The following is a 24,464-nucleotide window of genomic DNA, read 5'->3' on the forward strand; positions in this document are numbered from 1 at the left end:
TTGGGAACCCAGGCGAGTACCGGGCTCCCCGCCACAGCTCAAATGCTCCAGGCCAACATGGTCCCGGAACCAGGAACACCGTATGGCACGCGCAGCCCATTTCGCTGGGGCGCCGTGATGCAGTCACCCTAAAGGTGGGTGCCGCACTCGAAGAAGAACCTAGACCAATGGCATCTGTCCCATAAATACCCTCCCCCAGCATGCCCAGCGAGGAAACTCCCTCCTGATTGGCTGCTGGGAAAGAGCACCCAAACCTCGACTCCACTGCTGCCACCCATCGTCCTGGGGTGGGAACAGCACCCCATAAGCAATAGGGTGAGCCCACAGCACAACCAAGCTGAGACAGAGACCCAAATTTGAACATAACAATTGGATCAGTGTCAGTTAACACTCTGAACCCTCTCTAAATTTCACTAGCACCGGTACTTGGAAGTAACCAGACGTTACAGGTTAAATGCCTATTTTTGTCTAGGGGAACATTAAAAAGGGTTTTTTACTTTCATACCCCTATCCTTTGTCATACTCGCTTCTCAATTCTTCCTCACCGCTTCTTCACATGCTACTTTTTCAGCAGCTATCACAGAAGCAGAGACAGGTGAAGGTAAACAGGCAAGATGATAGTGCTCGGTTGAGGAGCTTTTTCTATTGCAATTTAGGCTTTTAGCTTTATATCAGATAATGAGCTATTTAAAGCGGTGGTTCACCCTAAATAACAAGTTTCTACCATTAAATCCAGCATACTAGCGTGAGCTACAGTATGCCTTTATTTAATTTTTTTGGCGCCGTACTCACAGTTTAATCCCGTAGTGAAGTTTCAGACTCCCCGCGGGGAATGGGCGTTCCTATGCAGAGGGAAGATAATTGACGGCCGGCTATGGTGCGTCACGCTTCCCGAAAATAGCCGGAGTAGGTCTCGGCTCTTCACGGCACTATACGGCGCCTGCGCACAGACTAGGAGCTGACTGTGCAGGCACGGTGAAGAGCCAAGTCCTATTTCGGCTATTTTCCGGAAGAGTGACGCACCATAGCCGGCCGTCAATCATCTTCCCTCTGCATAGGAACGCCCGTTCCCCGCGGGGAGTCTGAAACTTCACTACGGGATTAAACTGTGAGTACGGCGCCAAAAAATAAAATAAAGGCATACTGTAGCTCGCGCTAGTATGCTTGATGGCATGCTAGAAAAACATTTTTTTTTAGGGTGAACCCCCGTTTTAACCTTGAAGACCTGTGTAAGAATCATGACTATGGAATAATCTGGGATGACTCCTGGAAGCTGTAATACCTCGTACAAATGACCATTTTTCTCGGCAGGAAAAAAAAACAATGTTTTCCCGACGTGATTCCTCTCCAGCCTGACTTGCATACACACGTTCATGCAAAAAAACTTCGACCAAAGCGCAGTGATGTACAACACGTACGACGGGATTATAAAGGGGAAGTTCCTTTCAAATGGAGCCACCCTTTGGGCTGCTTTTGGGCTGCATACTTGATTCTGAGCATGCGCGTTTTTTTCCCCTCGGAAAAGCATACACACAACTGTTTTTCGCGACGAGAAAAAAACTGACGGGAAACACAACGACAAAAAAGAAAGCTGGTTTCAATTTTTTTGCAGGCAGTTTTTTCATCGAGAAAACTGCTAGGGAGCATACACACGACCGGTTTTCACAACCAGTATTATAAAATTACAGCTTTCTCGTTGTGAAAACCGGTCGTGTGTACAAGGCATAAGGGATATTGAATGTGGCACCAGGTATAGTGTATGTGATTTGAGGAGTAAATTGCTGTTTGGAGTGGAGTACTGTATGTAGTTGTGCTCCAGGTATAGAAGTATGCGTAAGATTGAATTTCAGAACTGGATGGCCAGAATTTCAAATCTTTTGGCAGATAAAACAGCTTTCAATATGTATTACATCTGTGTATTTAACTGTTTGCCTGAAGGTCAGCTGAATGGTCCTCTTGTTGCAGGCTCATGTAAAAATGTGGAGGCGAATGCCATAATGTATGCTTCCATCTTCACCTGGTCTTCCTTCTGGGTTTGGGGGTTGGGGACTTTGGCTGTTTGAAAGGCTAAACTGCAATGACATCACTCCCTCACCGATGATGTCACTCCAACCCATGCCCGTAGAAGTCAGTGTCACGGCACAGCTCTCTTAATGGATGGCATGTAGCCCATTAAGAGAGCAGCACACATGTACCGTGACGTCACCGGCTGCTACACATGTATTGTAAAGATCTCTTAAATGGTGCAGGTTTAGGAGATATTCAATGTACCTACAGGTAAGCCTTTATTATAGGCTTACCTGTAGGTACTATATAAAAAGTGTTGTTTACTACCGCTTTAAAATCTGCTACTTCTTTCATGCTGATCCATAACTGAAAAAGTCAAATGAATCCTGAAATACCTGCTTGGCAGGATGCAGTCCTTTGGGTCTGGGCATATGAGTACCAAAAATTCACATCAGGTGGCAGAGGCAGCCAGATAAAAGATAATGATCAACGTCTTAAAAGGTTGATGTTCAATAAATTAATCTTTAAAGAAGTAGAAGTCTTATTTTTATCTGTACATAAAAGTATCTGAAAAGTGATGGGCATGTGTGGTACTCCTATTCCCACTGGTTGAACATTTGAAAGTTCCAATTTGATTTATTGAACTCCTCATTTGATTGATCCCTATATGTTATTTTGGCTCCTCTTCCAGTTTATGGTAATGTTTGGTACTCCCATCTCCACTGATTGACTATTCCAATGTTCAAAGAGAAGAACTGAATTAAAAAAAATACCAGATTTGGTGTTCACTAATGCCGTGTGTACACACGATCATTTTTCAGCATGTCGAAAAAACGAAGTTTTCCCAACTTCATCATTAAAACGATGTTGCCTACACACCATCGTTTTTAAAAAATGATCTAGCAAAGCGCGGTGACATACAACAGGTACGACGGCACTATAAAGGGGAAGTTCCATTCGCCTTTGGGCTGCTTTAGCTGATTCCGTGTTAGTAAAAGACGATTCGTGCTTTTTTGTCTGTTACAGCGTGATGAATGTGCTTACTCCATTATGAACGGTAGTTTTACCAGAACGAGCGCTCCCGTCTCATAACTTGCTTCTAAACATGCGCAGGTTTTTTACATCGTTTTAGCCCACACACGATCATTTTTTACAACCCGAAAAACGACATAGTTTAAAACAACGTTAAAAAATGCAGCATGTTCGAATTGTGAAGCCCACACACGATCATTTTAAATGACATTTTTGAAAAACATCATTTTTTTTCATGCCGAAAAATGATCGTGTACGCGGCATAAGGCTCAGTTACCTCACTGAAATCGCACTCCAGTAATGCGATTTGCCACCGGTGTTGATGTTAAATTAATGACCCAAAAATAGATCACAAAATGCAGTGTGATTGCAAGAATTGGATCTCATGGGTGTGAACACACAACCTTTGTGTTTATCCACAACCTCATCAGATATGAGTTATTGCACAGACATTTTTAATAATTTGTATTGATTTTCCAGCCACTTTGTGTAACATTACTACACCAGAAGGTCTCCTGTGTCTTCTCTCTCTCGCTTTCTCTGTATGTCTCTAATTTGTTTTCACCCCAAAAGCTAACCAGATTCCTGGAAGTAACCACGTTAAGAAGCAGATTCTGTATGAGACAGAAACACATAATGACTATCGCTGAGCCTATCAGTGCCTTGCCCACAGGCACAATTGTGACAAATCAGACTTGGTGGGGATGATTGAAGGAGGAGAGGGGTTGGTTAAAGAACCTGGGGAAAAAGTTGAGAGAAGAGAAAAAAAAAAAAAAAAAAAAAAAAAGGGGGGGGAAGAAAAGAGAAATAAGAAAGAAGAAAAGAAGGGGAGAGGAGGAGAGAAAAGGGCGTAGGGAGAGAAAAGAGAAAATTAAGTTGGAAACACAAGGATAGCACTCACATGGGCCACATCTGTAATAATATTAAAGAAGAAACAATATCAAGCAAGTGGACATTGATGGTCAGACTTTAAGGCCAAGGAAGTATAGTTTTGTAAAAATATATAATTTAATAGCGTATAAATAAATTGAACAGGATATACATAAAATAAATAAGTTCAAGAAAAATTATCACAAATTCATCAACAGTAAATGACCACTGTACATTCCTCCGAAGTCGCCAACGCACGTTTCGCCGTGGGGCTTCTTCAGGGCGAAGATGAGGAATATATAGTTAGCAGAGAGATAGAAACTTATATGGCTGGTGGTCCCTCGATGGGTGCGTCCACGGGGCATATAAGATGGAAATATACCAAGTCGGAAGGTAAGCTTTAGGCACAAGTTTCCATATATCGAAAATCTTAGGTGAGTCGAAAGAGTCAAGACTGCAAGTCCAAAAGGTGGAAGATATGTACCACAGGAAGAGTTAATACTCGGACTATTTTTATGAAGTCCTGAGCACACTGGGACAACAGATGGCAGTATAACAGCAATGTGGAGGGGCTTACATAGAGAAACCCTTTCTGTAGCAGCCTTTGTATGGGGCTTTTGTACAGGCCCTATAACTGATTGCAGCAGCAATGCGTCTGTGTCCCAGGGTGTACACACGGTGACACGTTGTGTCACCGTGTGTACACCCTGGGACACAGACGCATTGCTGCTGCAATCAGTTATAGGGCCTGTACAAAAGCCCCATACAAAGGCTGCTACAGAAAGGGTTTCTCTATGTAAGCCCCTCCACATTGCTGTTATACTGCCATCTGTTGTCCCAGTGTGCTCAGGACTTCATAAAAATAGTCCGAGTATTAACTCTTCCTGTGGTACATATCTTCCACCTTTTGGACTTGCAGTCTTGACTCTTTCGACTCACCTAAGATTTTCGATATATGGAAACTTGTGCCTAAAGCTTACCTTCCGACTTGGTATATTTCCATCTTATATGCCCCGTGGACGCACCCATCGAGGGACCACCAGCCATATAAGTTTCTATCTCTCTGCTAACTATATATTCCTCATCTTCGCCCTGAAGAAGCCCCACGGCGAAACGTGCGTTGGCGACTTCGGAGGAATGTACAGTGGTCATTTACTGTTGATGAATTTGTGATAATTTTTCTTGAACTTATTTATTTTATGTATATCCTGTTCAATTTATTTATACGCTATTAAATTATATATTTTTACAAAACTATACTTCCTTGGCCTTAAAGTCTGACCATCAATGTCCACTTGCTTGATATTGTTTCTTCTTTAAGACTTGGTGGGGAGCCACTGTAACTGGCAGGGAAATATTTTAGGGTTCTAATTCTCTTTTCATTCGGGGAGTAGTATTAGATCACATGTTCATTTATCACTGCTGTTCACTTCATTTTTTGTTTCACTGCTTTTTTACTTTTCCCTGGTGAAGCCAATCTCTTGGTGAAGCATTGTCTTCATCAGGAAAAAAACAGGAAGTAAGGCACAATAATATCCTTCAATATCCCTCAAATCCCTTCCCTCTTCTCCTAAAGCCCAGGATTAAATAAAGACAATATGAGCCAGTTTATGAGTCGTCAAATCGTGGACTGTTGTATATAGTTTTTGTATATAGTTTTAGTTTTAGGGAACAAAAAGTTAAAACCCAACTGCAGGCTCCTCCTCCTAACCTCAGTACTTTCATTGCATTCTTTGCTTTTTTATAAACCTACCCTTTTTCCGATGTTTTTAGGCTGGTTACATGATGAACACAGTCCTCTTCTTCCTTTGTTCTCTGGTGGTGGGCACGCAGAGAACGGCACTGGCATGATGACATCAGTCTCATTTCCACTCCGCTATATGTAAGTATAGGATGCCATGGCGATGCCACCTCTAGTGGAGCTCACACAGGGCTTCTTCTAGTTTTGGGCAAGGAACAAAGTGCCAGGGGAGCAAAAGGTTAGGGAAGTCGAAAGTGCTGCATGGGCTGGCTTAAGATTAACCTGTTACTTTGCTCAGCACAGGTCAAGCACACATTCTGTTTAAGACCCCCTCTGCACAGCCAGTATGCCAGAATTCTTCGCCTTCCAGGTGAACAGAAACTAAGCAGAGTATTATCTCCGGAAGGGTTTGTATAAAATACAAAGCCAGTTGGGAAAATTTGAGCTCCTGTTTTGTAATATACTTTTAACCATTGAATTCAATAAGGAAGAAGTTTTTTACCTTGCTGCTGGCTATTGTTGTGTTGACTATTTTAGGACACTCAGCATAACTTGAGATATACACCATCTGGAAAGTTCAAGAATTCCTATTCCTATTATTGTTATAGTGCCTGAGGTTCAGGCTTTATACTCCTTACCGGATCTTTTCCACTGCTGTAAGAAGGTGTTTACTTTCTGCATAACTGTTATAGGAAATTTGAAATATAAAACACGGAGGTATTGATGGTCTTTCCTATTGGAAAGAATCATCTCTGCCCTTAGCTTTGCCCTGGGGCATGTGGTGACCTACAGTACTTTTCTAGAATGATGTTTTTACAGTGTGTTTTGGTATTTTGTCATTGTGATATTTAGCATGTTAATCATTTTTGTAATAAATTTAATATTTTTATGACCTTATTGTTGTTGCCCAGAAAATCCCACCCATTTAGAGGTATTCAATTTTCACTTTACAAAGGATAATACTGTTGGATTTTAGAAAATATACTAGTGAGGTTGTGTAAAACAGAGTCGAAAGTAACTTTCCTTTAAATAAGCTTCTTTACAGAAAATGTAATTAACAGTGAACATATTATTGTACTCACCACTGCTAAGTATATTCATCCCACAAAAACCCAGGTGATGAAAAAGTTGGTGGTTATTAAAATAATGATACTGCTACATTATAATTCCATACAGTACATCTGCAAGGACTGACATGCTTTGGGTCGCTTAGGTTTCACATTAGCTCACGGCAGCATATTCTCTCTTCTGATACATGTAAAACAATCCTTTATTACAGGCAAAGATAGATATACTTCTGTGCATTACACTGTCTGCTTAAAGGGACAGTACCTTAATCCTGCTTTAAAACCTGATCGGAACGTATTCCTGGCGATCTTAACCACTTTAGCCCCGGAAGAATTTACCCCCTTCCTGACAAGAGCACTTTTTGCGATTCGGCACTGCGTTGTTTTAACTGACAATTACGCGGTCGCGCGAGGTTGCACCCAAACAAAATTGACGCCCTTTTTTCCCCACAAATAGAGCTTTCTTTTGGTGGTATTTGATCACCTCTGTGGTTTTTATTGTTTGCGCAATAAAGAAAAGAAGAGCGACAATTTTGAAAAAAGGCAATATTTTTTACTTTTTGCTATAATAAATATCCCCAAAAAAGATATAAAAAAACTAATTCCTTTCTCAGTTTAGGCCGATATGTATTCTTCTACATATTTTTGGTAAAAAAAAAAATTGGTTTGCGCAAAAGTTATAGTGTCTACAAAATAGGGGATAGTTTTATGGCATTTTTATTATTATTTTTGTTATTAGTAATGGCGGTGATCTGCGATTTTTATCGTGACTGCAACATTATGGCAAACACATCGGACACTTTTGAAACTATTTTGGGAACACTGTCATTTATACAGCAATCAGTGCTATAAAAATTCACAGATTTTTTTGTAAATGACACTGGCAGGGAAGAGGTTAAACACTAGGGGGTGATTAAGGGGTTAAGTGTGTCCTAGGGACTGATTCTAACTGTGGGGGGGGGCTCACCACAGCACGACAGAGATCACTGCTCCTGATCACAGGGCACAGTGGATCTCTGTCATGTTGCTAGGCAGAACAGGGAAATGCCTTGTTTACATAGGCATCTCCCCGTTCTGCCACTCCGTGACACGATCACGGCCGCTGGCGAGCATCGAGTTCCCTGCTCCCGTGGGCATGGTCATGGAGCACAGTGCGTACATACAGGTACGTCCATTTGTGCAGCCATGCCTTTCTGCCGATGTAAATCATCGTGTAATGGTCGGCAATCGGTCAAAGGGGTTTTAAGGCCCAGTATTACAAGCGTTTTTGACTGTGTAGTTTCCTGGGCTGGGCAAAGGGAGGAGAGTTCTATAAGAGGAGGGGCTTTAGACATTGAGTCTTCGGGGCAAAAGACACCGGAATACGCTCAAAAAACTCTAGTATTTTTTTCAAGGTAGGGCATAGAGCGCACAATGACTGAGCATACAAGTGTTAACAGATAGAATTAGAAAGAATGTAATTCTGCATGTTCAGCATAGTCAGGTGTAGGGAAACAAGCAGAAAAACAATCAAGAGTGAATAGAGGCTTAAAGTGGTTCCAAAGGCTCAAGTTTTGTTTATCTTAATGCATTCTATGCATTAAGGTAAAAAACCTTCGGAGTGCAGCTCCCCCCCAGTCCCCCCTTATAACAGCAGTGGGAGCCATTGGCTCCTGCTGCTTTCAATCAATGCCAGTGAGCCATTAGGAGAGAGCGGGGGCAGGGCCCGAAACACACTGTGTATGAATGGACAGCTCAGGAGGGAGCCTACTGTGGGAGTGCCCCATAGCAAGAGGCTTGCTATTGAGGATACTCAGCAGGGGGGGAGGGGCCAGGACCACCAGCGCGGGACCCATAAAGAAGAGGATCAGGTCTTCTCTGCACAAAACCACTGCACGGAGCAGGTAAGTATACCATATTTGCTATTTTCTCCCATTTCTTTCATTCTTTCCTTTAGAATCACTTTAAGGATCAATTGGTTCGTAGATATAGCTATCTATGATATTATAAATGTAAGTGTGGGCAGCATAGTGGTTAGCACTTCAACCTGGCAGCACTAGGGTTATTGGATCAAATCCCAGCTAGGAGTTTGTATGTTCCACCTGTGCCAGCATGGATTTCCTCCCACACTCCAAAAACATGCTGGTAGGTATATTGGTTCCTATCTAAATAGGCCCTATTATATGAGTTAGAGACTTTAGATTGTAAGCTTCTTGAGGGCAGGGACTAATGTGAATATACAATATATATGTCAAGTGCTGCATAAAGTGATGGCACTATATAATAGGGATGCACCAATACCATTTTTTTCCTCTGGGCTGGAGCTGCATGAACATTATGTTCCTCTGGGCTGGAGTTGCAGGCTGTGTACCCCTTGGTAGGCCGCGATTTCACACACACATAGAGTGCAGGAGATGCTCTCCTGATGTGGTGCAGGCAAAAAAGAGGCTCTGGCCTAGTCCTTTGCTGCTGCCTGATGATTGGCTACGGCTCTTCCAATAGAGAGTTTACAGACAACTTCCAAAAGGGAGTTTACAAACAGTTTATAGCGTAATTATAGGGTGTTTATAGAGTAATTTGCTTACTGCTAATCTGGTAGGAGTTTACTCCAATCAGCCTCTAGAGTAGTTATGGAACTTTGTGGTCAGTCGAGCATACAGATGCAATCTAAGTACCCTCAAGCAAGCTATCCTTCTTAAACTCACAGGTTGATTGGGATAGCTAGAGGGAGTGTCGAAAAGTCCAACGATCCTGTCCAAATCCTAACTTGTACATACAGTAAACATGTCATTAGTCAATAATGTCCAAAGTGATAGCATTAATGAAATATAGGCATGCTGGAAGCCTGGAAAACTAGAGGGCTTTTTTTTAAATCTTGACTTGAGCTAGTAAGTCGAACTCTGCCTCCCCCTATTGGTCTAGAAGGCTTTTACAGCTCACATCAAAATTGCCTTGAACAAGCACCTCCCACCCTCCCAGGGTGGTCAGGAGGAAATCTACAAGCATAAGAACATACAGTGGAACCTTGGTTTAAGAGTAACTTGGTTTGAGAGCGTTTTGATTTGCGAGCAACTTTTTTTTTTTTAAATTATGACTCGGTTTGCGATTGTTGACTCGCAAGACAAGCAGAATTCATGCAGTACCTCATTTGGCCTGAGGTATGTGGGCGCAGAAGCCGAGGAGAGCCGAAAATAGGCCTGCAGTACCTCATTTGGCCTGAGGTACGGGGGCGCAGGAGCCGAGAAAAGCCGAACATTGCCCTCAAGTACCTCATTTGGCTTGAGTTTCGGGGGCGCAGGAAACGAGCCAAAGTGTCCTTGGGCCTTTACGGCGCTCTCTGGCGCCCCCCCACCTCAGGCCGCATTCGCTATTGCATCCAGTTGAAGTCAATGCAGAACAAATTATTTTCGTTTCCATTGACTTCAATGGGAAAACTCGCTTTGATATGCGAGTACTTTGGATTACGAGCATTCTCCTGGAACGGATTATGCTCGTAATCCGAGGTTCAACTGTATCACTGGGTGCCTGACTTTAAGTTATTTTTCCAGTTTAGATAGGATAGACTGAAGACATTGTTATGTTATGGTATCTACAGAGAACAAATGGTCACCGCCCCATTGGCATGTGTATGCTAGAGGAAATATGGCTAATTCAATAAGACTTTTGGCCTTCAGAACATGTCGTGTGATCTTCTCGAGTATCTTTGGCTCAATTGCAAATGTAAATAAAATGGCAATTATATAGGTTATATACATTGACATTTGTGAATGTAGCTAACAGCTCTTTTATATAAAGGTTATTCTTATTGTAAGTTTTATGATATTATACATCCCAGACATCTACATCTATAGTGCAAGCCTTGTCATATAAAAAAGACCTTCTAAAAGCATTTTAGAGCCTATAGGTTTATCAGCCTATGAAAAAAAACAAGAAAAGAATCCTGTCTCGGAAAAGGCAGCTGCAGTTGCTGACTTCTCATTTAGCAAATGCTATTGGCTTGATTGTCATGCTGTCACCGTCAAGCCCGTAAACCCCTAACCCAGATCAAGTATGCAAGTACTGTACAGAATTATGGAATTATTTTGACTTTAATTTTCCCCACATATCTTCCAGGTCATTGACTCAGAAAGTATTGAAGTCATTGGGTGACCTAGACAGCAAATTTAGAAGCAAGTCAGCCACAGCATTTCCCATATTTTTTTCAGGAAAGGTTTATTTTAAAGTGGATGTAAACCCTCCACACCCAGTGAAGTGAACATCCTCAGATGACACACAGGGATGAAACAAATCTCCCTATATAGGTTTTACATTTGCTGTCTTCACATTTATATACTGTTTAGAAAGTTCAGATCGTGTTAGGAAATATTCTCTTCCTGGTTAACACAGAGTGTGATGTCTGGGCATACAGCCAAGATAGCTAACATTGCTGATTGGGGGAAAGGAGCACACCCCCTCTCATCATAGACAGAGACTCTCAGAGGTGTTTTGTAATGGGGCCTGCTCCCTGCTAATCCATTTTAGCAACCTCCCCGGACAGAAGATTCAGGCTGCTTTTGTCTAAAAAGTCTGAGAATTTGTCAGGAGTTATCAGGCTTATAACAGAGGAACGGTTCAGGAGATAGAGCTACAAGACTTAGCTCATTGAAGAGCGATAACAAAATACTGCAGATATATGTGCCCAGCTCAAATTTCATGAATCAGGTTTACATCCACTTTATCATCTAAACCCAAGAACAAACAAGTAACTCTGCACTTTATTAGTCCTTAGATATTATGGCTGCATTTGTTTTCTCTTCTTTTTATTTGTACCTGGTGATTCTGCCAGTAATACACTTCCTGTCTAGGATAACCACACTCACTTACCTCACTGTATCTATGGAGGAACTGTGTGGACACCTTAGGAAAATAGGAGAGGTTAGTACTACAGAATCTGAAACTACCTATCCCTCTCCTCATCTCCATAACATGGGGGAAAGGGGGTATTCTGCATCCACTACCTAAGTTTTCAAGTCCAGAAGAGTGCATATGAAGTTTTAGGAGCACACTGGATTTCTGGCAGTTTTTTTGTTACCTATTGAACAAATATAACAGTTCAGTTTTAAGACCCCCTTCACACTGGCACCGCTTCGCGTTAGCGGTAAAGCAGCAAATAAAAGAAGTTCATTTTCAGGGTTTACTTACTTAAAGCTCACTTCGCTATACTTCTCCTGTGGATCACAGGAGTGCAGTTCGTTCTGCACTCCTTTGACCTGTTTTCAGCAGACAGCAGGCTGAGGCCCGCTGTTGCTGATGTCACAAAGCCAGTCCAGGCTGGAGAAATATCGAGGCCTTTTGGTCGGGATCCACTCAGATACCTGGACTGGCACCCGGCTCAGCCTCTCAACGAACCGCTGAGCCAGCCTGAGCCTGAGCCAGCTGCTCCTGTCCCCTTAACAGTCCAGCACTCCAGTGAGCGCTGAGGGGGGCAGAGCAGAGAGCCGGTGACTGACACCTGAGTGATCAGCAGTGTTTAATCGCTTGATTCTCAGTGTTAGAGTCGGCGGGGGACAGATGCAGCGTCGGACCAATGCTGCATCCACCTAGGTGCGTATGATGGGGGCAGAGCAGAGAGACGCTGACTGACACCTGAGTGATCAGTGGTGTTTCATCGCTCGATTCTCAGTGTTAGAGCCGGCGGGGGACAAATGCAGCGTCGTATCAATGCTGTACCCAACTAGGTGATTATGATTTTAAATTTAGTTAAAAGCTCTGTTTAATATAAGACAACCTGAGAATATTTCTGACCTAGAAGCATTGACCAAAAAAAAAAAAAAAAACCTATAGCAACAATAGAAGGACTGCAAACAAGAACCATCTTGTAGAGGTTGTGAATGCAGAAGTTATCAAAAACTGATAAGGTGCCCCAATTTTTGCAGTCTGCTAAAAAATAATTAGAAAAGCATTGCAAAAATATGCCATTTTTAACCCCTTGGAGCAGGCACCTGCCAGGCCATTTAGGCATTTAGAATTTCAGGAGGCAGGGTGAGGCTTATGGTCATGTGACCACCGTGATTGCCTATAATGGCGGCCACATGTTTAGAAAGCTTCCAATCGCAAGCGCTCAATCGGGAGCTTTTAGTTAGCTACCAGTACCTGTGCAAGGAGCATACAGGACACATGCTCTCAGCTCTATTTGCTATGCACCCATGCACGCAAATATGTGGCAACTCCCATCCACCGAGAGGCCGTATATTTGCATGCACCAAGAGGTTAGAGCAGATCTCCAAGGTAAAAAAAACATCCCATTCCAACCTTCTCACACATATTTATTTTTCAAAGTCGGATGGGAGTGAAGCAGATATTTGTGTGCTGGACAGCACCAGAGAGAAGCTGAGTTATCTATCTATCTATCTATCTATCTATCTATCTATCTATCTATCTATCTATCTATCTATCTATCTATCTATCCATACATATATCTATCAGTATAATCTTACTGTAATCCAACACCATATTTACACACATACCCTGGAATAAGAAATAAGCGTCATAAAAGCATTTAAAAAATCTGTCTCGCATTTGTACAACAAATGGTAGAATGTGCAACATATTTATGTAAGAAATTAATTGCTTTTTTAAATGAATCTGTTCTTTGACAGAACTGTCGCAAACATCTTTCCTGTGAAGTGGTGGAGTTTTAGAGTCTATGCACACAGGGCTTAAAAAAACACCATTTCTTTTGGCAGAAAAAAACGCTTATATAGAGCTTTTTTGTTTAGGGACATTAAGCAGCGTTTAGTAGTGTTTAGCGTTTTTTTCTGACAGAAAACTGCTCTCAAAAACGCAAACCTGCCTCTAAACACTGAGCTTAAACTATGCCTCTAAACCTCCTAATGTGCATGGACACATAGGATAACACTGAGCTACTTCTACAGGCAAAACACAATGTTGGGGGGGGTCCCCTCTGAATCCATACTAGCCCCCAGGGGCCTGGTATGGACCTGGGGGGGACCCCACGCAGTTTTTTTTCACAATTTTTTTCTAGCCGGCAATTTTTTTTTTTTTACATTCAGCTGTCAGTGGAGAAGTCCGCCGACAACTGATGACTCATGGGTTGTTAAGGATGCAGCAGCCAGCTTCCCGGCCCTCTCCTGAGCAAAAACTATATACAGTGTAAAAAAAAAAACGCAAAATGCAAATAGCAGTAAAAACACAGTACTTGCATTTTGGATGCAGAGGCACAAAAATGCATTGATGTGAACGTGTTCCACAAAAACCCATGTTAAAAAAATTCCCTGCAATTCTGAAAAATGCTAAATGCATCAAAAAATGAATTAGGCTGGATTCACACCTATGCATTTTTTTTGTGAATTTTGCATTTCGCAGATTTGCTCTACAGAATGTGTTCCACAGGAAACCATGTTACAGTAAATGGACTGTAGTGCAAATCTGCAAAATGCAAAAAGCACAAAAAAATGCAGAGGTGTGAATCCAGCCTAACATGCAGAAAAGTAATATAAATACTACATTCCTTACTACCACCTTTCTTACCACCACTTTCCTTGCCTCCACATTCCTTACCACCACATTCCTTACCACCACTTTCCCTACCACCACTTTCCTTACCACCACTTTTCTTGCCTCTACATTCCTTACCAAAACTTTCTATACCATCACTTTCCTTACCACCACTTTTCTTGCCTCCACATTCCTTACCACCACATTCCTTACCACCACTTTCCTAACCACAACTTTCTATACCATCACTTTCCTTACCACCACTTTCCTTGCCTCCACATTCCTTACCACCACATTCCTTACCACCACATTCCCTACCACCAATTTCCTTACCACCACTTTTCTTGCCTCCACATTCCTTACCACCACTTTTCTTGCCTCTACATTCCTTAACACAACTTTCTATACCATCACTTTCCTTACCATCACTTTTCTTGACTCCACATTCCTTACCACCACTTTCTATACCGTCACTTTCCTTACCACCACTTTCCTTGCCTCCACATTCCTTACCACCACTTTTCTTACCACCACTTTCATTACCACCACATTCCTTACCACCACTTTTCTTACCGCCACTTTTCTTACCACCACTTTTCTTACCACCACTTTTCTTGCCTCCATATTCCTTACCACCACTTTTCTTACCACCACTTTTCTTGCCTCCACATTCCTTACCACCACTTTTCTTGCCTCTACATTTCTTACCACAACTTTCTATACCATCACTTTCCTTACCACCACTTTTCTTGACTCCACATTCCTTACCACCACTTTCCTTACCACCACTTTCCTTGCCTCCACATTCCTTACCACCACTTTTCTTATCACCACTTTCATTACCACCACATTCCTTACCACCACTTTTCTTACCACCACTTTTCTTACCACCACTTTCCTTGCCTCCACATTCCTTACCACCACTTTTCTTAACACCACTTTTTTATGCCTCCACATTCCTTACCACCACTTTCCTTACCACCACTTTTCTTGCCTCTACATTCCTTACCACAACTTTCTATACCATCACTTTCCTTACCACCAATTTTCTTGCCTCCACATTCCTTACCACCACTTTCTATACCGTCACGTTCCTTACCACCACTTTGCTTATGGAACCATACAGTAAAACTATCACAAATAAGAACTACTTAAATTTGTCACACATCAGTACTAATAAAAAAATGGCATAGGATTTTCATAAATTTAGTGCAAGGCTTTCGACAACCGACAGATCATTGCAAATGTGTGACAAATGTCTTTTTGAATCTTGCCCCTAAACTTTTAAAGGTGTAAAGAAAGTTAAAGGAAACACATGCTTACTTCATTATATTCCCCTATTATCACCTATGTCTAAGTCACCATAGATAAAACAATATCTTGCTACTACTTAGAATACAGTTATGAATAGCCTTGATTTATCGTTATCCAATATCCATCAATTTTTACCTGAGAAGACTTGCAGTATCCGGTGGCCTTGTTCTGTAAACTTCTCACAATCCTCTTCTCTCCGGTCTCATAGACCTTTATCTGTCAGGTCAGTCACTTACATGTACTATTGTGGGCTATTTACTTCTTAGTCTTTCAGAGACGCACACAGAAATGTAGCAATGTACTGCTAACCTGACCGCGCCCCAAAGCAGACACACCTGTAGGTTTGCATGCAATCAGTGAAAATCTACATATGATAAAAACAGGAATGCTTGCTGTATAATAAGTATGTGCTGTACTTTCAAGTTATTTAACCCACGTAGAGAAAGTTTCAACTGGCTCAGCCAGAGTTGCGGTATTCTAGCTGCTGTTCCCCTCACACCTGCTTCCAAACATTCTTTCTAAGAAGGGACCATCTCTCAAAGTCACTGTCCCTCGGCACAGTGGTAGAACTTGCTGGTAATTGTGTAGTAGGTGACACTACAGTATAGGCAGTGCCGCAATAGTTGCTGAGCAGCAGAGGGCTTATGGTATGTGTTTGATGTAGGAAGCGGTTGTAGAATGACACGAGTAGTGTACAGAGCAGAGTAAAACTAGTGCAGTTAATGCCTTGGGGCCATAGATGATGTGGAAGATTACAAAGAAAACACTTGAACTAGTGTATATAAAAGCAAAGAGTGTGCATTAGTTCATAGTAAATTTTAGCGCAATAAAGATACGGAATATGCTTAAGGCTTCTATCTTACCTGGAATTTAAAGTGGTCCTGTCATCGTAAGAAAAAACTGAGAACATAGCGCCAAATGTTATGAGTCCACAATATTTTATTGCCATAATTAATTTGATAACTGGAAGACGAGTGATAGACAACACGTTTCAGGAGCCCAAAAAAAACCTTCATTGTGACTTATAAAAGTGGGATATATTAACCCTTTGTGACATATTGACAGATCCTGTTGTGACTTTTGACATCTGATGTAAAGGGGATGCTGATGGGGACACCTGATGTGAAGGAGGACGCTGATGGGGACACTTGATGTGAAAGGGGACGCTGATGGGAACACCTAATGTGAAGGGGGACACTGATGGAGACACCTGATGTAAAGAGGGACGCTGATGGGGACAGCTGATGTGAAGGGGGACACTGATGGGGACACCTGATGTGAAGGGGGGCACTGATGGGGACACCTGATGTAAAGAGGGACGCTGATGGGGACAGCTGATGTGAAGGGGGACACCTGATGTGAAGGGGGATGCTGATAGGGACACCTGATGTGAAGGGGGACACTGATGGGGACACCTGATGTGAAGGGGAACACTGATGGAGACACCGGATGTAAAGAGGGACGCTGATGGGGACACCTGATGTGAAGGGGGACGCTGATGGGGACACCTGATGTGAAGAGGGGGCACTGATAGGGACACCTGATGTAAAGAGGGACGCTGATGGGGACACCTGATGTAAAAGGGGACACTGATGGGGACAACTGATGTGAAGGGGGACGCTGATGGGGACACCTGATGTAAAGAGGGATGCTGATTGGAACATCTGATGTTAAGGGAGGACTCTGATGGGGACACCTGATGTAAAGAGGGATGCTGATGGGGACACTTGATGTATAGAGGGAATCTGATGGGGACACCTGCTGTAAAGAGGGACGCTGATGGGGACACCTGATGTAAAAGGGGACACTGATGGGGACAACTGATGTGAAGGGGGACGCTGATGGGGACACCTGATGTAAAGAGGGATGCTGATTGGAACATCTGATGTTAAGGGAGGACTCTGATGGGGACACCTGCTGTAAAGAGGGACTCTGATTGGGACATCTGCTGTAAAGGGGGACTCTGATGAGGACACCTTATGTTAAGTGGATTTATTTTCTTTTACTTGAAATGTGAATTTGATTGGCCTACTTTAAGGTTTTATTGGAGAGAAATTTGGAATTTTTAGCAACCGAATCACTTTGAATTTGAATTCCTTCTTGCCTTAGGTAGACATTTGTGCATCACAGAAATGTGTGCAAAATTTCTGCAATACACAAATGCTCACAGCTCGTTTACAGGTGTGCATTGGCGATGTTAATTCTCAATTGCACAACATACACCATGCTTTTGCATTCATTCACCGGCAACGAAACGCATGATAAAGTATTATGCGTTTTAGTGCAGTGTGATTTTTAAAAAGGTTCTTTTGTGCATCCCTCACGCGTAGGGCAGCCCATTGAAATGGATGGACTGCCCTACTGTATATGTGCTGCACAAAACCATGCACTCTACATCACATCTGCAAAGGCGTAAATGGAGCCTTTTGTGCTTTGTGCATCGCTATAAGGCCCGCCCCCTCCACCTGGGGGGGCGTAGTTTGCCATCTTTGCCCTGGGAGCAGGATGGCCTTGTCCCGGCACTGGGTGCTCCTCACTTAGGCCCAGAGTTTTCCTAAACAAAACCATAGGGCCTTCTAGGTGAAGGTCAGGGATGGCAAGGTTTCTTCATCTTCCTCCTATGGTCACCATGACAGTTCAATCCTGCAGAGGGTTCCCTCTTTCTCCTCCAAGCATAGATCTACTTCTTGCTGGTCAGGGGTGTCCTGCTCCCATACAGCAAATTCACTAGGCCCCACCCACAGCTGGCATATACAGAGAACCAACTCCACCCACTGTATCACTAAAAGAGGGACAACAAATAAGGGGCCCTTACCCCTGCCAATAAGGGACAGGAGGAAGTTCAAAGACAGTAATCCAATCCACAACCTAGCCAGGGATGGCCAATAACATCTAATAACTCCCTCAACCCAGCTGTGACGGTATCGGTATGATATCCCCGTCAAAGATTCCCTTCTTCCATAAGAACATCACCCCAATATTCCACTAGGAGGAATATTCCTGAGATCGCCCATTAAGCCACACATTAGTCCAGGCTTACTGCTAGAACAAGACAGAGTTTAATGTTATAACACACAGCTTATATGTCATTTCCAAAACTGTTACAATGACAAATCTCCGCCCCCTCACACTGGGGCTTCCATACAGATGAGTAGGCAGACACGACGGAGCCGAGTCTGAAAACACATTTTCTTTAGATAATGACATCAGTGGAGTTGAGCACTAGTTGTACTGAATACATTAACTAGACCGCTCGACCCCGCATATAGAGAGATAATTACCACAATGAAGCAATCAGAATAATTAACACAAGCCACATAAACACAGATCTCCTTCACACAACACAATAGATCAATTAACCTTTAGAAATAGTGAGGGGACATTAGCACTTCAATAACCGGATGGTAATCACAATGGCAAGCAGGGAGAATTAAACTGAGACATATAGGCCAATGTATCACAATGGCCCCCCTTTTTCTCCCTGCTCCGGAAAACCCGGTTGGACCTTCCCTGGTCCAGTAGGGTTGACAGGTTTAGAGCTTTTAGTCCGAGGTTAACTCCGTTTGGCATGACTGACCTCCCTTGGCAACAGCTTCCGACTCAGGTATGCCACCGGGTCGTCAGATCACACGCCGGTCAGTCCCCAAGTCTTTGTGCGATCTGCAAAGTCACCAGAAGTCAGTGTGAAGACGGCGAATGGGTCTGTGCGCCGCCATCTAGGTGTCCCGCTATGGGAGGGGCAGGTTATGGCTCTGAAGTGACAATCACAGGAGATTCATGAAAAAAAAAAGATATATTTGTTGAAATGCTGTAGCACTGGTGCTCAGAGTACGGGGGGGGGGGGGAGGGAATTCAGAGCCCCATAAGGTCAGCCACCCCCTGCTCCCTCCGCAGCCGCCGGTTCTCCTCTTTGAGCTTCTCCAGCTCCATCTCCAGTTCATGGAGCCTGGGGGGGTCAGCCCGCTGTGACCTCAGGTGGTTGTTCTCCTCCTCCATGCGGCTTATGCACTCCTCCAGCTCCATGTATTCACGGATCAGCTCCTGCTTGCTCATGTCCTGCAGGCTTTCCACGTGGTCCTTCATCATCAGGAACTGGGTGGTGGTGTAAGGGGCCACCGGTGGGCCCTTGGCGAACATCTCGGCCCGCATCTGGGGCGCCCGCTGCAATTCCATCTCCTCCAGTCGCTTCTTCTCCTCCCAGGTCCGCTGGTTATATGACTTCCAGGACCTCTTCTTCTTGGAGGGTAGCCGGCGGTGCCTCTTTCTGCCCAGCTCCCTCCAGGGCCCCTCCGGCTCATGGCTGTCGCCCATGACCAGCTGACAATGGTGTTCCCTGTTGTCCATAATAACAGATTGTACCATGAGGGCTTCGTAAGGGGTGCCCAATGGTTCTTCCTGACCCAGCTCCTGGGGATCCCAAGCCGAGTCTACACAATGGGCTGCTGCTGGTGGGCGGTACCCAGGTTGAGACCAATTTGACCTGGTGTTGTCATTCATGGGGCAATTCTGCTTGAAGTGACCCAACTGTTTGCACCGGAAGCAGCGTTGTTCGTTGTCCTCCTGGCGTGGATAGCGAGGGCTAGATGTCATCGGTCTGTTAGGAGGTTGGTATCTAGCGGCTGGTGGGTGTGAGGGCGCCGTTGGTCGTGGAGGTTGTACCCGTGGTGTGACCTGGTTCGTCTTGCGAGTATCCGCATATTCATCCGCCAACTTCGCGGCCTCTGGTAGAGTCATGGGCCTGCGATCTCTCACCCAATCTTTGACATCCGTCTGGATGTGATTGTAAAATTGCTCCAGGAGCATTAGTTGCAAAATGTCCTCTGCGGTGGTGGCCTGGCTGCTGTTAACCCAGTTAGAGGCCGACAGGGACAACTGGCATGCCCATTCCGCGTAAGAGTCTTTCGTGGTTTTGCGTGAGTCCCTGAACTTCTGTCGGTGGGACTCTGGGGTTACTGCATAACGAGCCAGGAGCGCTTCTTTAACCCGGACGTAGCTATGGATATCCTGATCTGGCACGGTCCGGAAAGCATCAGAAGCTTTGCCTGACAGTTTGCCTGACAATATTGCAACCCAGTCTCCTCTAGCTATTCGGTGCAGGTTACATTGTCGCTCAAAGTCTGCCAGGTAGTTATCAATCTCACAGTCCTTTTCATCAAAAGCTTTAAAAGCGCTAAACGGGATCTTCCTTGTGTCTGCTGTGCTGTACTCACTGTTTGGAGGATGTGCGGCTGCTTGTTGGACTGCTGCCAGTTTTAACTGTAGTTCTGCGTCCCTTATTTCTTTAGCCTCCTGTAGCTCCATCACTCTCAGCACCACATCCGGCGTTGGGTTCGGGCCGAACCATGCTAGCTTCTCTCTCATTAGCTTGTTGGCTGGCGATTCCTCCTCCTGAATCACTGGTGTCTCCATCTCTTGTACTGCTGGCGTTGCTGCAATCCCGTCCTCCTGGTCTATCTCCATTGATTCTGCTATGATGACCCGCTTGGTTTTGTTGCTAGCAATCCTTCCACGAACTTCCAGTAGTTCTTCCAGTGTCTGCTTGGAATCCGGGTGTGAAGGGGAATAGAAGGGAAAATCCCACTGCTACCAACCAATTGTGACGGTATCGGTATGATATCCCCGTCAAAGATTCCCTTCTTCCATAAGAACATCACCCCAATATTCCACTAGGAGGAATATTCCTGAGATCGCCCATTAAGCCACACATTAGTCCAGGCTTACTGCTAGAACAAGACAGAGTTTAATGTTATAACACACAGCTTATATGTCATTTCCAAAACTGTTACAATGACAAATCTCCGCCCCCTCACACTGGGGCTTCCATACAGATGAGTAGGCAGACACGACGGAGCCGAGTCTGAAAACACATTTTCTTTAGATAATGACATCAGTGGAGTTGAGCACTAGTTGTACTGAATACATTAACTAGACCGCTCGACCCCGCATATAGAGAGATAATTACCACAATGAAGCAATCAGAATAATTAACACAAGCCACATAAACACAGATCTCCTTCACACAACACAATAGATCAATTAACCTTTAGAAATAGTGAGGGGACATTAGCACTTCAATAACCGGATGGTAATCACAATGGCAAGCAGGGAGAATTAAACTGAGACATATAGGCCAATGTATCACACCAGCTACTATAGATTTTACATATCCAGAATTCTGCAGGTGGGTGGGAGGCCCGGCATCAGAGTAATTTCTTGCCATGGTGCAGGTAAGCTGGCTGCCATCACCATAGTAACAAATTATTCCATGTGTCCTGGCCTTAGTGCTTTATTGGATGTTATGGTGTAGGCAGTTGACCCACCCACATCATGGCAACTCATGATGCTGGTCTAGGGCAAACTGGGTAACATGTATGCTGGTTAAGAAACACTTTTTTAGATTTTATTTTTCTCTAAATTGCATTAGGGTTACGTGGTTAAAGCGGAGTTCCACCCAAAAATGTTACTTCCGCATTTCCGATCCCTCCCCTCCCCCTGAAAGGTGCCAAATGTGACATCGGAGGGGGGAGGAATCCGAAATGCGGAAGTTAAATTTTTGGGTGGATACCTGTCCAGTACAGGTATTTTGCTCCCACTTCTGGGCATAGATACCCGAGCCACCCGCGGGTATCTACGTCACTTCTGGCGCCTTCTCTGTTCCCCCACCCCCTGCTGTTTTCTGGGAGACACACAGGTTCCAGAAGACAACAGGGACCAGTGGGATCGTGCAGTGCGAGTCGCGCATGCACAGTAGGGAACCATTAGGGTGTCGCAAGGCTTCCTGATTTCCTTTTTCGAAGATGGCGGCGGCAGCACCCGAGAGCCGCTTTGGGTGCCGACATTACGGGCGTCCTAGACAGGTAAGTGTCCTTATTTTAAAAGTATTTGTAGCTGCTGACTTTTAAAAAATAAAAATTGTCAGACTCTGCTTTAATTTAGAATCAAAAAAGCTTAGTGGAGACCTGTGGGAAAGAAAACTTGTAGCAGATGGCTTTCAGTTTAAGCTATTAAGTTTGTGTTACATTGTGACTGATCTAAGACACCTGGAGCTCTCCTAATCACCTATAATTTTTTAAGTCACTATTTACATTTATTTAACATGGCCTTAAAGCGGGGGTTCACCCCAAAACATTTTTTACCAGTACATTCAGCCGTGTTGTCAGAATGACATTAGGCTGTTTTTTTTTATATGTCATTGCCGTACGTACCGTATTTTCACCGCCGCTTCCGTGTATGTAATCTGCGGGACTGGGCGTTCCTAATTGATTGACATCCTTCCGACCGGCGCATACAGCGCGTCACGAGTTGCCGAAAGAAGCCGAACGTCGGTGCGCAGGCGCCGTATAGAGCCGACTCGCAGTCCGGCTTCTTTCGGCAACTCGTGACGCGCTCTATGTGCCGGTCGGAAGGATGTCAATCAATTAGGAACGCCCAGTCCCGCAGATTACATACCCGGAAGCGGCAGTGAAAATACGGTATGTACGGCAATGACATAAAAAAACAGCCTAATGTCATTCTGACAACACGGCTGAATGTAATGTTAAAACATTTTTTTTGAGTGAACCCCCGCCCGCTTTAAGCACATCCAACCACTCATCCATATAGTAGTTCACTGTGGTTGAAGACAGAAGTTGTTCCCTTGAGATATGTGCTTAAAGCTTTAAAGGAGTTGTAAAGGTTGTTTTTTATTTTCTAAATAGGTCCCTTTAAGCTAGTGCATTGTTGGTTCACTTACCTTTTCTGTCGTTTTCCCTTCTGAATGTTTCTTTTCTTTGTCTGAATTTATCACTTCCTGTTCCTCCTCAGTAAGCTTGCCCCCATCATCCGAGCCGTTCTGGCTGGGGGTTAGTCAGCGTGCTCGCCCCTCCCTTGGGACTACATCCCTGCGGGGAGATGCTGTGAACTGCACAGGAGGAAATCCTGAAGAACCACAGGTAACAGCAGTGCCAGTTAGGAGGAGAATTTATATATATATATATATATATATATATATATATATATATATATATATTGCTTGGAAAGTTGGACAGCTGAGCTATTGCTGGAAAAGATATTTGTGTGTTATATAATCTTCTTCACTTTGTATGGAAGTTACTCAGGCATACCATGCCCATATAAATATAGCCTTGAGAATGTACATCTTTCTATATTGCAATGCATATGTTGTGGCCATATTTTGATCTTGGTGAAAACAACCTATACTGTATTGCAATATAGAAAGATGTACATTTTCCAGGCTATAGAGAGAGAGACAGGAAGTGGAGGGGAATACAAGGAACTACGGTGAGAGAGAGAGTTCAGCTAGACAGAAGGGAGCAGAGCTTAAAGACACAGAGCAATAATAAATCACATAGTGTAACACAACAACACTGCCATCTGGCCGCGTTATCGTTAAATCGCTGCTAGTTTTAGCGGTGCTTTACCATCGTTTTAGCGGCGCTATTCGGCCGCTAGCGGGACGCTTTTAATCCCCGCTAGTGGTCGGAGAAAGGGTTCAATGCGCCCCCTCCCCCTGAAAAAGTTCTGCAGACGCCTATGTAGCCGCCTAGCAACCAGTGATGAATCCTTGTCTGGCCCATTCAGCTTTCAACTGGGATTCCAGTGAACAGCTGAATGTAAAAAAAGGGGAAAGGATAAAACAAACAAAAAACACCCTCAGGTCTGGTATTGATTTTAAGGAGGATCCCATGCAAAAAGCAAACAAAAAACAACATGAAGTCTTCCCCCTCCCAATTCCATACTAGACTCTGACCTAAGCATGCAGTCTGGCTGGCCAGGAAAGGGGGAAAAGAGCATGTGGTCCACCTCCTGAACCATACCAGGCCACTCAACAAGGAGAGAGTACCTTTGCCAGGGAGGACCTCCCTTGCAAAGCAACCTTTCCCCATGTTGATTAGGACAAGGGCCTTATCAGTTTCCACAGCAGAAGCTCATGAAGACCTGACATTCCTGACCGCATC

The 24,464-nt window shown here is 44.0% G+C and overlaps 1 protein-coding gene across 1 annotated transcript in view; it reads right to left on the reverse strand.

Moving 5' to 3' along the window:
- Positions 1–16,104, reverse strand: part of LOC120932565 (protein NDNF-like) — a 74,702-nt gene extending 58,598 nt beyond the window's left edge. Inside the window, exon 1 of the mRNA XM_040345045.1 lies at positions 15,643–16,104. The gene's annotated coding sequence lies outside the window, so the exon portion shown is untranslated. The remainder of the gene's footprint in view (positions 1–15,642) is intronic.
- Between the last annotated feature and the right edge of the window lie 8,360 nt (positions 16,105–24,464).

This window comes from Rana temporaria, chromosome 3 (assembly GCF_905171775.1).
Source record: "Rana temporaria chromosome 3, aRanTem1.1, whole genome shotgun sequence".
NCBI classification, from domain to species: Eukaryota; Metazoa; Chordata; class Amphibia; order Anura; family Ranidae; genus Rana; species Rana temporaria.